We start from the raw sequence: 16,038 nt of genomic DNA, 5'->3' as shown, positions 1-16,038 counted from the left end.
TTAGATTCTGAAGATAATATTTTTGTATAAACTTAAACTAAGCATCAAACCCCAGCACCCACGAGAACAAGGAAGTTCTAAGAGCTCATCTTACAAGGAGTGACAATGGCTGGTTTTCAGGACACGTGTGAGCAGGTAGGTATGACAGTGCGTGTTATTCTTTTCTTTCATTTTCTTTATCTTTTACCTTTATGCTTTATAACACAGAACACTGGCTATTCTTTCCAGAAAATTTTTTATACTAATTAGATTTTTAAGTATGAAATGTGCTGAAAAAAGAAAAAGAAAAATTCTCAGAAAAGTTTTAAAAAGATCCTCACATTAAAACAAGCATCTAGTTCAGTGATATAACAATGACATGAATAGTGTCTTATTACATTTCATGTCATTGCATGGGTATTATGCAATGACACTTTGAAGTTTTATCTATCAGTCCATTGCATCTGGGGGGCATTTCTCCCGGGGTGACCATGCAGAAGTCCAATTAAAGTCAGTAGGACTCAGGTGCCCAGAGGAAAAGAGAGGCAGATATTGGGAGAAACTGTCTATTATCCATGTGATTTGCACAAGGTCACAGATTATTTTGGTCTCTAAAAGCATGCCAGTGGAGGGAAAGCTTGGATGGAAAGCTTGTCTGCTCGTCTCTAGGGAATCTGGAGAGCACCGGGGCCTTTCGGAGCAGCCAAAGAGACAATCTCATTTCATTTCCCCCCTGTGTTCTCCTCGAGTTCAGCATTATGGGATTAACTGGGGACTGCCAAGAGACAGCCCCGGAATGAGCTGATGCCAAATCTACAGAGTGTAGGTAATTGGATCTGCTGGGTTAACGAAGCAGCTGGCCCACAGGACACCCTGAGGACTTCAATCGGATTCCATTGTAACTCTCTGGGTAATTGCCCGACACTGTTTGTAGAAAATATCATTCCTCCACTACCTCTTTCCCTTGTCTTCACTCCGCAGTCTTCCTAGGAGACGTGTAGCCCATGTAGCAAAAAATGAAAATCATATCATCAACCTGGTCCCCAGCTGATCTCTCCAATGTCTGGACGATATTTGTCAGAACAAGGAGCCAAAAGAAAGGTTTACACCGGGAGCTATCATATTAATAATAACCAAATTTCCCAAAACAACTAGCGTAGAACTTTTCCTCTTAGGACACATTTCTGAAGAATTTGCCTTAGAACTTTAGCCTGTTCTCCATGGAAATATACATTTATATAAATATAAATCATTTAAAAATGTGGAGCGATATAATGTTGATAAATAAGATTTATACAAGACCTCTTACGTTTATGAGGCATTTTTATTCAACACAACTATTTAATGAAACAGTTCCAGAAGCCTATAGACATTTACTTTTCTTCTTACCATATATATATTAAGTCCAAATATAACATTCACATTAACATCAAACACACATAAAATATGAAATTTCTGAAGAGGAATGATGACATTTTTTAGTACTTCGATGGTGGTGCCAACATTTCATTTAGGGTATTTATATGTGTCACCTAAAAAGGACAATAAATTTCAGTGAAGGCTCAATATATCACAGGACTTTTCATCAACATACTTCGCAGGGTAGGCTAAAACCACAGAGGGAAAGAAGAAATATTGCTGAATAATCAATCTTTGAAAGCATTCAATGTTATTAAAAAAGCTACATTTAAAATATCCATAAGTCTAAAATATGAATGTGTCGGAAGTAGTGTGATGCAGATGTGTGGCTGAGAGTTCTATGCAACCTCTATCTTTCTTTCTGTAATAATAATCACTATTCAGATTATTAGGTAAAATATATTTGTAATGATATAAAATGGGATATTAGTGATCCTAAGGCTTCAACAGGGACCTCAGTCCTGGGGGTAGTTAAACCTCTTTGTGGAAGCATTTGTTCCCAGAGGCGGCACAGGCTAGTTCAGGCAAAATAATTTCCTTCACAGCCAAACACACAATCAAACAAGGCACACAAAATTGTCAGTTTTAAGGATAGATGAGGTGGATTAGAAACATTCATTACTCTTATCTGCTACTGAAGACTGGAATAAAATTTGCTTATATTTCCTGTATCTTGAGTTGGATTGGACCTTGTCTAATAATTCAGCACGTTAGGCAAGTATTGACATGAATCTATAAAGAAACCACTGTGCTCATGGTGTTTTAAATGACCAGCAGTGTTGGGAAGAATGAGGTGGATACAGATTTTTTTCCTTGGTGCAGATTTGCACCAATCTCTGTTAGAGCTGGAAGTATCATATTTTAAAGTGAAAGGCCAGACACTGGAGTTGTGCCCCTTGTATCTTTTGTAAGGAATCTATTCACTCCAAAGGACCAACTTAACTCTTCGTTCTTAAGCTTTGCTGTCTGTTACTTAGAATATATTATATGGAAAGGAGTAGTTCCCTAAGATCCCACTATAAAAGAAGGTTTCCTGAGTCTGCTGCCTTTGAGATTATTCTTTTTCATTTCCTCTGTAAAAAAAAAAAAAAAAAAAAAAAAGGTAAATGTTTGATCTTCTACTGCCAAGTAGGAGATCTCTTCCCAAGATAAACACCATCAAAGCTATTGTGGTAGCTCTCTCTCCAGGCTTCAGTCAGTAATACCAAGGTGTGTATGCATGTGCATGCTAGCATCTGGAGTGCTCTCAGGTATAAATGAGGCACCAAAGGAAAACTGTTCTATGAAGTTCATTCTGGGAAAATGAGCTTAAAAACACTCTCAGTGGACTATCACTAAAGAGAAATTGGGCAAAGCGACAATGTCTATATTTTTGTTTTTGCTTTTATAAGTCACTCTCCACAAATACACACACACACACACACACACAGACTCTCTCTCACACACACTGTCAGCCCTCTCTCCCAACAGTAGGTATGACTTTAAATAATCTACACATCTTTAACACTCTTAATGGTCTCTTTCATTTCTATACAAGCCTAAAACATGTAGGAGGCACCTGCTGGGTGCAAGTAGTCTTTTGATTTCCAGAGAGAACTTTCTATTTTTAAGTAGAGGGAGGTATATAAGTGTCCTCAGTAGGAACACACTGTTTACAAATGGGACCTATTATTCTCAAAATCTTAGGGAGGAAATTATTTATCATCACACTGACATCTATACACATATCATCTTTACTCCTTTCCTATGGGGTAATATAATTCCATCCAAAGGATTCTTTTAGGATCTAGATGAAATCTAACCTCGAGAGAATAAGCTTAAAAATTGGTAAAGTGAATAGCTACTCAACAGGTAGAAAATCAAAATCCTTCCCTGAATGTCAGGAAAATGTCTCCTTTTTGCAAATTAGTTTTCTCTTGCATCTATAATGGAACTGGTCCCATCCCTAGAGACGCATGTAGGGGTTATCTCAAAGTTATGATACAAATGCATCTGCCCCTCAGTTGGCTTTTTGTTCTGTGTGTCCTGCAGATCACACTACCTGGAAGCTCAGAGTGTTAACCACAGACAGTCCACATTGGAGAGGTGTTTTAACACTTCATACCCCTTTTCAGACTTAAACAGTAAAATGTAAATGATGAAAACATTTAGAACATGTAAAAAAGGTCTTTTTCCAGTCTGGGTCTAAGGAATGCTGAGGGAAGACCTTCATGCTAAATTTACCTGTCAGACCTTTGGCTCTGACCTTGACTTTACTCCAGTCACTTTATTTCTTCTCTACCATTTAAGGCAATATAATCTAACATTTCAATTTTAATGTGTATTTTGTCCTGGTTTCTCGTTACTGTTTCCCATGCAAGTGGTGCTTGTGTTCTTCGAAAATGGTTACCACCCAGTGCCTGGTTTTTATACCTTCTTTTTGCTTTGATACATGTTTCCCACTGGGTTGTCATTTTCAAACTCTCAGCAAAAGCCATCCAGGAACCAATCTCTTCACATTAGATCCTAGAACTCTGGGATTGTTATCATAACTCAGGACCAACCACTTCAATCATCCCAACTCTGACTCAGTAGAAATGCACCATACATGGGTTCCTTTTTCACCTACACAGCAATAAACTCAAGTTAACCTACTTGTCCACATACAAAATAGGCACTGTATTTGCTAGAGAAATTGTGGCCTAGGTTAATGCTTTTATCAGAAATAGACAGGGTCACACTGAGCTGTGAGTGGCGTCAGAGGCATTGTGTCAGCAACGTGTCAGCAAAGTGGCAGAAGACATTAAGACCAAAATCAAGAAAAACCAGACAGACCCTTTTGACAGCCCAACCAGAACCAGTCCAAGAACTGTTGGCAGAGCTACTGGAACTCCAACACTAAGAGAAGGCAACAAATGCTAATGGGGGTGATATTTACATGTGTGAATAGTACCAGGGTGTATATAAGTCCCTTGGACTCATTTCCTGGGTGTCAGTCTGGGACAACCTCAGGGCAGAAGGCATGTTTCCTGGAAATATCTGGACTGGCTGCACCCCATCTGTCCTCTGTCCTCCATCCTTCTCCCAAGGAAGTGAATGTGGACCTGGGTACCTCCCACCCTGGGATCCAGAATCATGGCTTCACCAATAATAAATACTTGTTAGAAAGTGAAAAATAAAAGGAAAGAAGTGAACAAGAAAAGAAGCCTTTTCTGAGTTCATACAGTATTGTGATTTAACAATGAATCAAACTGAGTTATCCCTCAGTCTAGACTGTGTATTCCTCCAGGACAGACCCCATGTCTTACTTCCGGAACAGAAAATAAAGCCAAGTGCTGGCACAGGATGGGTCCTCAATGAATGCATGTTGAGTGACATTCCGTGGTGGATCTGGAGTCTGGATGAACTGTCTTCTCTCTACAGTGGGTTTCCATATGGAGTCACAAAGGTGAAATTTGTAAGTGTCAGTTTTATTGCTCATAGTTCTGCAAGTCCCTGACTGTAGAGGATTGTCAGTTGGCCCAAGGAATCACAGGCACCGTGTCAAAGAGTTGAGAAGTGGTGCTATTACCTGGTGGATGGTAGAGGAGTAATCTACCGATGAAATACCCTGCAAAATGCTTCTTCCTCCATGTATTTTTTTTTTGGTTTTGTATTTTTCTGAAGTGAGAAGTGGGAAGACAGAGAGACATAGTCCTGCATGCAACTGACTGGGATCCACCCAGCATGCCCAGTAGGGGGTGATGATCTGCCCATCTGGGGTGTCACTCTGTTGTAACCAGAGCCATTCTAGCACCTGAGGCGGAGGCCATGGAGGCATCCTTAGTTCCCGGGCCAACTTTTGCTCCAATGGAGCCTTGGTTGTGGGAGGAGAAGAGAGAGATAGAGAGAAAGGAGAGGGGAAAGGGTAGAGAAGAGGATGGGTGCTTCTCCTGTGTGTCCTGGCCAAGATTTTGAACCCAGGACTCCTGCACGCCAGGCCGATGCTATACCACTGAGCCAATCGGCCAGGGTCCATGTGTGTTTTTAACCTAAATGATGTTCTTAGTAGTTTACTTCACAGATTTTTCACAAACAGCTCTTCTATGCATGCCTTCATGCCATCAAGACATTTCACTGAGACTCATTTAGTTATATTATTATGCAGGTAAAGCTTCAAATATGTGGGAACTCAGTCTCTTCAGAGTGAAAAAAAAAGTGCAGCTTCATTTGGCAAGAAGCAGAATATTGGCAAAGAGAGTAAAAACTCTAGTTAATCACAATTTTAACCACTATCTAGTTGACATGTGCCTGCTGTGCTAATTGCTTCATTACTTAATTATGCAAAAAATAACAGCATTCACAGCAAATATAGCCCATGAAGCATTATTAAAATACAAAGAAACATGCTCTAGACTCTCTCATGCAAACATAAATATTTCATTATAAAGAAGAGTGCTTATTACATAATAGCAAAATGGATTTTGCAGCTAGTTTGAGTTCTTCCTTTAACTAAACTTCGATAATGCCCTTATGCACCATAACTTCTGCTGTCTGTGGTTACAATCTTAGACCTTGCCCTGACTCCCACCTCACAAGCCAAGATTTATTTAGGGCATTCTTATAGATGTCTTCTCTAACAGATAATTTATGACCACTAAGTATTTGTTAAATAAGAGAAAAATATGAATAAGTGAATAAATCAGCAAATAAATAAAGTCATAAATCAAGAGAACAACTGGAGAATTAGAAGTGAGGCTCAAGGACTACTTACTCAGACTTAAAATAGTAGATCCCAGAATGAAGCAAATATGTTTTGGAGCTTAGCAGTAGTGTACTCAGTCCAGAGATTGATTTTTAAATAAATATACCTATCCCTTGGCGAGAAAATTAATAGTGCCATTTGAAGTCTTCCTATTCCATTGCTTTAAAAGTTTTTTGAAAGTCTTTAAAGATTGTTCTTGGAGAGTATAAGACTCATCTGAGAAATTATTTCATTATTTTTCTTTTTTCCCCCCTCAAGCTCAAAAACAAGATTTCACCCATGCAATTATCTTCACCATGTGTAGCTCTTAAATTTGGATGGCTTAAAAACATCAAAGGTACACATGAAGGTCAAATATTTGTCATTGCTGAAAACAGTTTAGATAAAGTTTTTGTCACCATGAATATCATTTTTACAAAGGATCTTTGGGTATCTTAAAAGTTGGAGGCATCCTTGGAATAACTATTGGTGCTCCAAGTGTATTCTCTGAAGCAGGCAACAAACCGTCATCTGATTACATTATCTGTGTTTTATTTGAAATCTTTTACAGTTTAGCAAACAGTCTCACCCCTTCCCTTATATCTACCAACATCTGTGTAGTTCTTAACATGTTTTCAGTATATTCTAGGGTCTCAGGATAGAGGCAAGGAAATAAGGTCCTGTTCTCAAACTTTATCTGAAACACAAATATACTAGACACATTAGAGTAGCAACCAAAGCAAATGTTTAGTTCTCTCAGTGGGTTTCAAGATAAAATATATTGATTTCTGTTCTAGTCAACTGAATGATTAATATTATTTTATTTATTTGTTTCTCTGTTACATATAACAGTTCACTTTTGACTGTCCAGGTATTTATGTATGACCTGCTCTAAACTCTAGAGTTACAACTGTGAACAAGACAGACAAACCTCCAAAAAAAAATAAATAACAAAACACAAACAACAACTTACATGTCATGACTATTTTCAGAAGGAAATGAAAAGGTATTAGACTAGATTTTCACTAGCAGATGGGTCTAACCTCGTTCAAGGGGTTGAAAAAGCCTCCCTAAAAATGTCAACAAGTAGATTTTGAGGATCCATAGAAATCATTCAAGTGAAAAAGAAATAAGAAAATTCCAGAAAAAGAAATCAACACGACGTGTCTAAGACATGAGGAGAGGTGGTATGGGGTAGTTCTGCAGCCATTCCAAAATTGTTGACATCTGGACCTTATTTGAGGAGCAGCCTGAAGTGTAGATGGACTGAGAGGGATGGAGGATGGTGGTCAGGCAGAGTCATGGATTTGATTATTACCCTAAGGTCAGTGGGAAACTACGATAGGGTTTTAGACATGGAGGGGAGTTGGTTACTTTTGTAATTTTAAAATTTCACTTTGGCTGCAAAGTAGAGAACAAAGTGGAGGTGGGCAAGAGAAAACATGAGGGCTCCAGGAGTTACTGCAAGTGTCAAGTCAGAAATGAGGGAAGAAGTAGTTATGGTGGGAAATGGATGGCTTTGAGAGTTACCGGGTACATTTAAGAGACTTTGTGATGGATAAGATATGACAAGTAACTTAAGGGTGGTCACAAGGATAAAGCTCAGGGTTCTAGACTGTGTACAGAGTACTTGGTTGCACCAATTTCTGTGATGCGGAACATGGTGAATGGATCAGTTTGATGTTGGTCTTATTAAATATAAAATGCGTTTGAGACATTTTAGTAGAGAAGGCAGGAAGCAGTCTCTGAAATTGACAAATAATACTATCCAATTCTTGGATATAATTTTGTGTTTTTACAGCATGTTTTCTCTCTTAGAACTCTAAAGAAAATTCTGATATAAGAAGACATTATAATAAGTATTATTATTCACTTAATATAGTGGCTGCTGAATATTCCCATTTTATGAACAAAGCATCCAAGGCTGAAAGAGTTGAAAAATGTTTCTAACCCCGGGTTAGAATTTGTAGTTCTAAGTTTTATAGTTTATCTATTAGATCAATGTTACAGTATCTAAAATGAAAAGATTCTACAAATGTAAAGGATCATGGTGATATTAGATGGTATTTGGGGGAAGTTACCTTTGCTTCATAACCATATATAGTTCATGCATTTAATAAAATGTTTTCTTTATACTCAAATAGTTGCAAAATACTTGTCAGATGTTCAGATTTGAAAGTCTTGGTATACTACCCAATTTAAAACCATGCATTCTCTAAACAATATAATGTCAACATAAGTTGTGACTTATAAATTTAGTTAGCCATAATGCAAAACTTGCCATTTTGTAGGAAGAGATTACTAAGCCTTATCACTTGTATACCATGTGGTGAATCCAGAGTAGCAAAATGATTGAGAAGATGGACTATGAAATTAAATTCTTTCGATTCCCATCTTGGGCCCATAACTTGCAAATAATTTTTTGATAAAGCACCTAAATTTTCTTAACTCCACTTTCCTTATCTGTAAAATAAGAACTAATAATTCTCATGAGTTTTTCAAAGAGAATAAAATAAGTTCCCAAAACATAAGCTTACTTAAACCTGGCTCTTATTAATAGATGATGAGCTAACATTGTCTAGAAAACAACATGACTTTTTCTTCCAAATGTTTGTTCTTTCTTGACCTGCATTAAATGCTACCAATAGACCTGATTTCTCTCTGTATAAATCCATTGTAGATTCAGGTTGTGCCTCAATATTCTGGTCCTTGATTGAAAAGAGATTTTCTCTGCATCAATGAATAGCTTCCCCAAATAAAACAAGCTTTTTGCACCTACCTGCCAATTTGCTCAAATGGAAACTTTATAACTAGTAGCATTCTTCTTGTTTTAAACAGCTCTAGTCAGAGAGCAACCAGTAATAAGGGCAACAGTGAAGAAATTGGCAATTAATTTAAAAAGAAAGACAGATATCCTAATCCTACCTTCACTCAATTTCTTTTTCCTCTGAGAAGGAGAAAAGACTTTTCTTTCAATACTTGAAATGGCAAAAAGTGGATGTTTAATTTGAATGATTTACAATGGATAAGCTTGTGGGTAACTGTTTTGTTACCAACGGAACTATTTTTCTCCTAGCTTGGTGAACAGTGTAGCAATTGGAGATTGAGTGAGAGAAAGCAAGTAATGGTTAGTCATGGGACGTTCTGGGTGTGTCGACTCTAGGCAGCTAATCAGATAGCTGTCGACATGTGTGACATGGAGCCCCTCTAGGTTCAAAGGCTACCTCGAAAGGTAACAAAGCACGATATTAACCCAGGTCTTCCCTCTGTGATCTGTGGCAAGCTACCTAACCTCTCCATTCCCATTTCCTCATCTGTGAGATGGTAAAGAACACCTCCTGATGTTGTAAGATTTAGTGGGTTAATTTACATAGCCTGTATGTTATGTAAAGGGTAATGAATAAATCAGGCTTACTATTACTTAATACAATCAAATGAATAAAAATAAACAAACATAGGAAGTTTTGGTCAAACAATCTTTTTCTTATCTTATAATGAAAAGCAAAGACCTCCCTGTAGTGGTAGTAAAAAATACATTCAGAATGCTCCTCTCTCTTTGAATAATTACAGAGAGCCACTTTCTTATTCTGTAGATTGCATACTTCACCTCTTTAACAAAAAAGTATAGCTGTAATTTACAGGTTGCTGTCTCTGGCTTTAAAAATTCATTTCTTTTAACTACTTTCAATTTCTTAGAGGCAAGGCATATACATGAATGCAAGACATATGATTTTCTAGAATATGCCCTTGTTTCTCACTGTTTAGTGTATGTGCATATATACTGCCAAAATTATATCCTAATGATAGAAAATTGCAGAATTAGGAGATATTCTGTACCATTTCTTTTTAGAAATAGAAAATTGGAAGACTTTAATAGCAAATGCTGCATTATGAATATAATTTATGGGAATTGGGCTCCTCTAATCATATAGAAACCATGTTATGTCTCGGAGAGGTTATAAAAATATAGAGAAATCCACTTATCCTCTAAGAAAATTGAGGTCTTAAGAGTACTGACAAGAAGCTGAATTTGAGCGGGGAGGCCTCACATCATAGATTGAGACAGTGTCCTAATGATTTCATTTTGTGAGGCCACAACATACGGGGTACATGAATAAAATAGAGACAATGCTTAGCACATGAGATAGCTGCTATTTTAATCTTTCTCTGTTATTCCTAGTAAGAATTTTCAAAACAGAATTTGTACATTTGTATAATGAAAAGTTTAAAATCCCCATTTCTGGGTTAACTTGAAAATAATGAACTCTTTGCACTTGATGCTTTTATTATAAGCTGATAAATGAATTATGCATATAAAATTCTTTTCCATATTTTCTATTCATAGATATAAATGCCAGTCTAGGCAATGCAATATGTAAACCAAACAATAGTCATTTTTTTATTATATCACCCAGAATTTTAACTCCAGAAAACAGTTAAATATGCTGTTTGAGAAAGCACTGTGTCAAATAGGCTATGCAATTTTATTTCTTGCCAAAGCAAAAATCTAATGTTGATTATTTTGTGTATCCTCCTAAAAAGTAAAAAATACTCATATAAAAGCTTAAATTTTTAATGAGGTCTTTCACATTTGCATTATTTTAAGACTTTGCAAAGTAATGAGTTTCAGTAACTTCAGATACTAGTTTTGATTTTAAAAACTTCAGGGCCTCAAATGGAATTGTGACTATATAAGTGCTGGGTGACTTCATATAGTAGATTCATTTTTTAAATTCTAGACAAATCCAGTAGCATATCAGAAAAAAAGAGTTGGATAAATAATGACTCAATAGATAAATATTGTAGAATACTATTTAAACTTGAATAAGCAGTATTTTATAATATCTTACATTTGATTTAGGGCCATCTGAAAAGAAAGGATCAAAATATTACCTTGATAAAATGTTCAGTTGTTTCTCAAGATAATAGATATTTCTTCTTCTATGAACAGCTTTGGAAGCAATTGATAGAAATACATCTAGTTTCTCTTAAAAAGCAGATCCTTAAAGTGGATGTGATTGCTAAAGCCAAGATTTTCTAATTTATAGGTTTAGTTAGCACTATTCTCATAACATTAGCAGGCACATACACCTAACTTTAATTTTTTCCATAAAATATTGTTCTAGTCTGCTTATGGATAGAATAATTTTCTTATTAACAAAACAACAAATGAAAATGCAAAACTCTAACTTAGATATTTTAAAATTATGTGATTTATCTTAGAAAGCCATATTGTGAGCAGCATACATGACTTAACAGCTTTTGAGACACCACAGTTCTCATTCATTCAGTAGTTAGGGAATTTCCTAATGATATAAACAATAAAAAGACATTTTGTTAGTAATATGTGGATATTGGTATTGACTATGTTTTATCAATTGCTCCTTTATGAAAAAATATTTATAACAAGTTGTTATGAAATAAAAAGATCTAAGCTTTTGGTATAACAGTTTATCTACTATTCAGTCTGAAGACAGACTTGGTTGAATCATATCTAGATATTTCTATAGAGCAATGGAAATTGATATTTCTATAGAGCAATTGTTTTTTTTTAAAAAAACAAAACTATTTGCATACTAAAGAAATGCAACAGCAACTTTGTTTCTTTAACTCATTGTCTATGCACTAAGATTCTGTCCTAGACATTTTTTTTTTAAGATACTATAGTGCCTTGATCATTCCAAAATGTTAATGAATTTTTACAGGCCAAAGAGCAACTGCCTCAGTGTACTGGGTTTAATGATGCATGGGTCTACCACATCATTACGACGGTGACTTGTTAATTGTTTATCTACACGTGGGTCAATGTTAAGCATAGCAAAACCCTTGGTTTATTGTCTTTTCAGAACTTTCCCTTAATGAGTGCAATGCCAAGACTGTATGCTCATCTTATCTTTCTTAAATGTCAGCACTGGGACTTCTTTCCTTTGTTGTACTCACTCCACGGTCTTTAATTCTCATATCCATACTGATTCCTCCCAAATGTATAACTCCAGTCTCAACTTCTCCCCTAAACTTCAACAGCCTATTTAACATTGCTCCATAACATCTCAAAACTCATATATTTAAAGCCAAACTTAATTTCTAACCCCATGTTCCAACACAGCACCAATATTCCAGTTGTTCAGACTAGAAACTTTAGAATCATCCTTATTTCTCCTCTCTTCTACATGACACAGTCCATCCAGCAGGATCCAAATATAGCCCGAATCTTGTCTAGTCTGACCATATCAACTACCCACCTGATATAAGACCACAGGGTGCTCACCTGTGCTATTACAACAGCCTTCTAACCTACTTGCAGCTTCCATGTTGACCCTTTTACACTTTGTTCATAATTCAGCAGGCAGAAAAATTAATTAAAACCTAAGTCTGATTAGTTAAATTCCACCTCACTCAAAGTCAAATACAAAGTTCTACTCAAAGTTTACCACGTCAACATCATTTACTTTGTGTCCTCCCTCCCAACTTTGATTCGTCTTATTCTTGCTTACCCTAGACCAACTGCCGGAGCCTTCTTTCTGATACTCAAACAGGCTGAGCTGTTTCTTCCCTCAGGACACTGAACTTATTTCTACCTCTTTGAAGATTCTTATTGAAGGTAAGTGCATGATGCTTTCTTGTTGCTTATTTCAATCATTCCTGACTGATACCTTATCAGACAGCTCATCCATGAGCACCTGTATCATTCACTCCCTTACCCAGCCCATCTTTCTTAATAGCTTCATTACATTTTTATCACGTACTTACTATCTTCACCTTCTGACTAGAATATGAGTCCCTGAGTTCTGGGAATTTGTTTTTTAACTGTAATTTCATCAGCACATAAGTACAGAGCCTGGCACAAACTAGAAACACAGTAAGAATTTATTGAATTAATTCAGAAAGGCTGCATGAAGTAATGGTGTAAAGAATGTGGTAAGTATGGATTTAATTATAGCAGTTTCCAAGGATGCTATCCGTTTATGTAGTGACTAGAACTGGGCAGCTGGGCTTAAAAAATATCCTTCTTATATAACCACTAGAATTCCTAGGCACATAAGGGAAATACTTTTTTGCTTTTAGGGACATGGTTGATTGCGATTTTTATTAATATATTGTTTTTATTTTTAGTGAAAGGAGGAGCGATAGTGAGACAGACTCTCACATGTGCCCTGACCAAGATCTACCCTGCAACCCCGTCTGGGGCCAATGCTCAGGTACCAAGCTATTTTTAGCATCTGGGGCTGACATACTAAGACCAAACAAACTATCTTTAGTGCCCAGGGCTGCTGCTTGAACCAACTGAGCCACTGGCTGCAGGAGGGGAAGAGGGAGAGAAGGTGGGAGGGAGGAGGAGAGGAGCAGTTGGTCGCTTCTCCTGTGTGCCCTGACCGGTAATTGAACCTGGGAAGTCCATATGCTGGGCCAATGTTCTATCCACTGAGCCACTGGCCAAGACCTAATATATTCTTATTTAAGACAGTTATATGCTAAGGGAAATAGCATTCTTAGTCTTGTCAATTATAGATCTGAAGGTATACCTCTTCTCAAATCCTGACTTACTCACCTGGACATTAAAGAAATAAAATAATCTCAAAGGAGATTTCCTCTGAGGATAGTCACATTTGGGTGGTAGTATCATAGCCAACATTGCTTCCGTGTCTGATGTACATATTCCCTTGGTCCTTGCTGTGAAATGTCTACACTGGTTTTCCCACTGTGTCTGATGCAGAGACTATAAGAGTTCCTGAGCTCCACCTATAAGATGACTCGAAGGTGTTCAGAAATAGCATGTATATTTGTTTTTCCAATTTGTTTGATTTATACCTTTAACTTTATTGTAATTGTTCTCAACTCATAAAAGCAGACATTTAAAATCACTGTCTTAATTATTTGGGGACTTTTTTTACTTTTTTTTTGTTTGTTTGTATTTTTGTATTTTTCTGAAGTTGGCAACAGGGAGGCAGTCAGACAGACTCCCGCATGCACCTGACCGGGATCCACCCGGCATGCCCACCAGGGGGCAATGCTCTGCCCATCTGGGGCATTTCTCTGTTGCAACCAGAGCCATTCTAGTGCCTGAGGCAGAGACCATGGAGCCATCCTCAGTGCCCGGGCCAACTTTTTGCTCTGATGGAGCCTTGGCTGTGGGAGGGGAAGAGAGAGACAGAGAGAAAGGAGAGGGGGAGGGGTGGAGAAGCAGATGGGCGCTTCTCCTGTGTGCCCTGGCCGGGAATTGAACCCAGACTCCTGCACGCCAGGCCGATGCTCTACCACTGAGCCAACTAGCCAGGACCTTTTTTTTACTTTTTAATAACGCACTGATATTTTATAATCTGGTTTTTCTCCTTTCCATATTCTGGTACACATGCCACCATCAGTATCTCTTAGATTGATGCATATTTATAATTGTTTGTATATTTCCTCAGCGCCAATGAGCGCGGGAACCAGCAAGTATATTTCTTATATCAAACTTTGTTACTTCACAATTTTTTCTTTAATTTTTCAACTTACTATTTATTGTAGGTTAATTGAAGCCTTAACTTTGGATTCCTTAATGTCTTTCCAGCAGAGGCTCTGGAAATAACAATTATTATGTTTATGCAAATAAATGATGGTCTCTTCACTGACTATAATACATTAATAGATGGGTTTTATATTATTTATATGTATTTTAAATGCATTTGCACAGTGACTATATACAATTCTATAAGCATGAAAATCTTTGATCAAACAATTTGGGCCGTTTTCATAATCTTTCTACCTTAAATTGTGGTATAGACCAAAGCATATCACTTCAATAGATACAAAACTCATTGAGAGGCTTATAAATTTGACTGCTAGAAGGACATTTACAAGTGAATCAAAATAAGAAATTTGAGAGCTGAAATAAAATCTAATGGATAACCTTTAATAGCAATTTTTCTCTTCAAAATAGCATTTATTTGAAAAACTGACATAAACCAACATTTTGAATCATACTGCAAACTTTTAAATCACATACATTTCTGCTACAATAATAAACATTTCTCATACGTTCATTTTTAAATAATCATATTGAAAGTTGGATGTTATTATATGTTCATTTGCCTTTTGCTCCAACTAGGTGAAAAGTCATGAAAAGTAGGAACTGACTTTCTTCTCTGTGTTCCCAGGACAAGTACTATGCTGGACACACTGCAGATGTTTCATAAGGGTTTGTGGAAACAGTGAATTCAATTTCCAGTTTCACCGAGGTTCCTGCTATATAAAGTGCTCACTTGAAGCTATATTGAAGTATAATAGCTTTGTGGTACATGATGAAAATTGTACTGTACACAAACAGGAGTCGATGTTGACCAATTCTAGATAAAATATTAGACAAACTCAAGGAGACTGAGACTGTGTAGTACAAATCACTGGAAGGGAATTTAGGGCTCACGAGAAAGCAAGCATGAGGTTTTCTTTAGGATTCTTTTCTGAGCAATATATGTCTTTAGTGCATTGCACTTTTCAAACTTAATTTCATCTTCAAAACAACATTATGAGTTGCATGGGTCAGAGAATATAAACTCCCTTTTAAAATAGAAAGAAAATAATGATTTGCCTGACGTCACCCAGCAAATTAGCTTTCTTATCTCAAATACAATCACATCTGAATGTGCAGGGTAGGCTGTTGTTATATTCATTTTCAAATAAATTCCAGTATTACAGAAGACATTGGTGCTATTAATTATGGACTGATTTAGAGATATGCTATTTCTTTTGTTATTATTGGTGGATCAAATAGTGTCAACTGATAAAAGCATTTCTACAACAGCTATGTGTACTATGAAAAACTCATTAACCTTGGGAATTACCTGATATTAACTCAGGTTAGTATCACCATGATTACTCTTTATCTCATACTTCATTAAAATACATAAACTAATGCACACAGTGATAACTGGCGATTATTTCTTTGAATCTTGTTACAT

At 36.6% G+C, this 16,038-nt stretch overlaps 1 protein-coding gene and 1 pseudogene across 1 annotated transcript in view; one reads left to right on the top strand and one right to left on the bottom strand.

Moving 5' to 3' along the window:
- Positions 1-16,038, bottom strand: part of KCND2 (potassium voltage-gated channel subfamily D member 2) — a 532,786-nt gene that overhangs the window by 118,743 nt on the left and 398,005 nt on the right. The window lies entirely within an intron of this gene.
- Positions 106-4,528, top strand: LOC136394003 (cytochrome c oxidase subunit 6B1-like; annotated as a pseudogene).

This window comes from Saccopteryx leptura, chromosome 2 (genome assembly GCF_036850995.1).
Source record: "Saccopteryx leptura isolate mSacLep1 chromosome 2, mSacLep1_pri_phased_curated, whole genome shotgun sequence".
In the NCBI taxonomy this organism is placed as follows: domain Eukaryota; kingdom Metazoa; phylum Chordata; class Mammalia; order Chiroptera; family Emballonuridae; genus Saccopteryx; species Saccopteryx leptura.
This window is presented reverse-complemented; position numbering and strand designations above follow the sequence as displayed.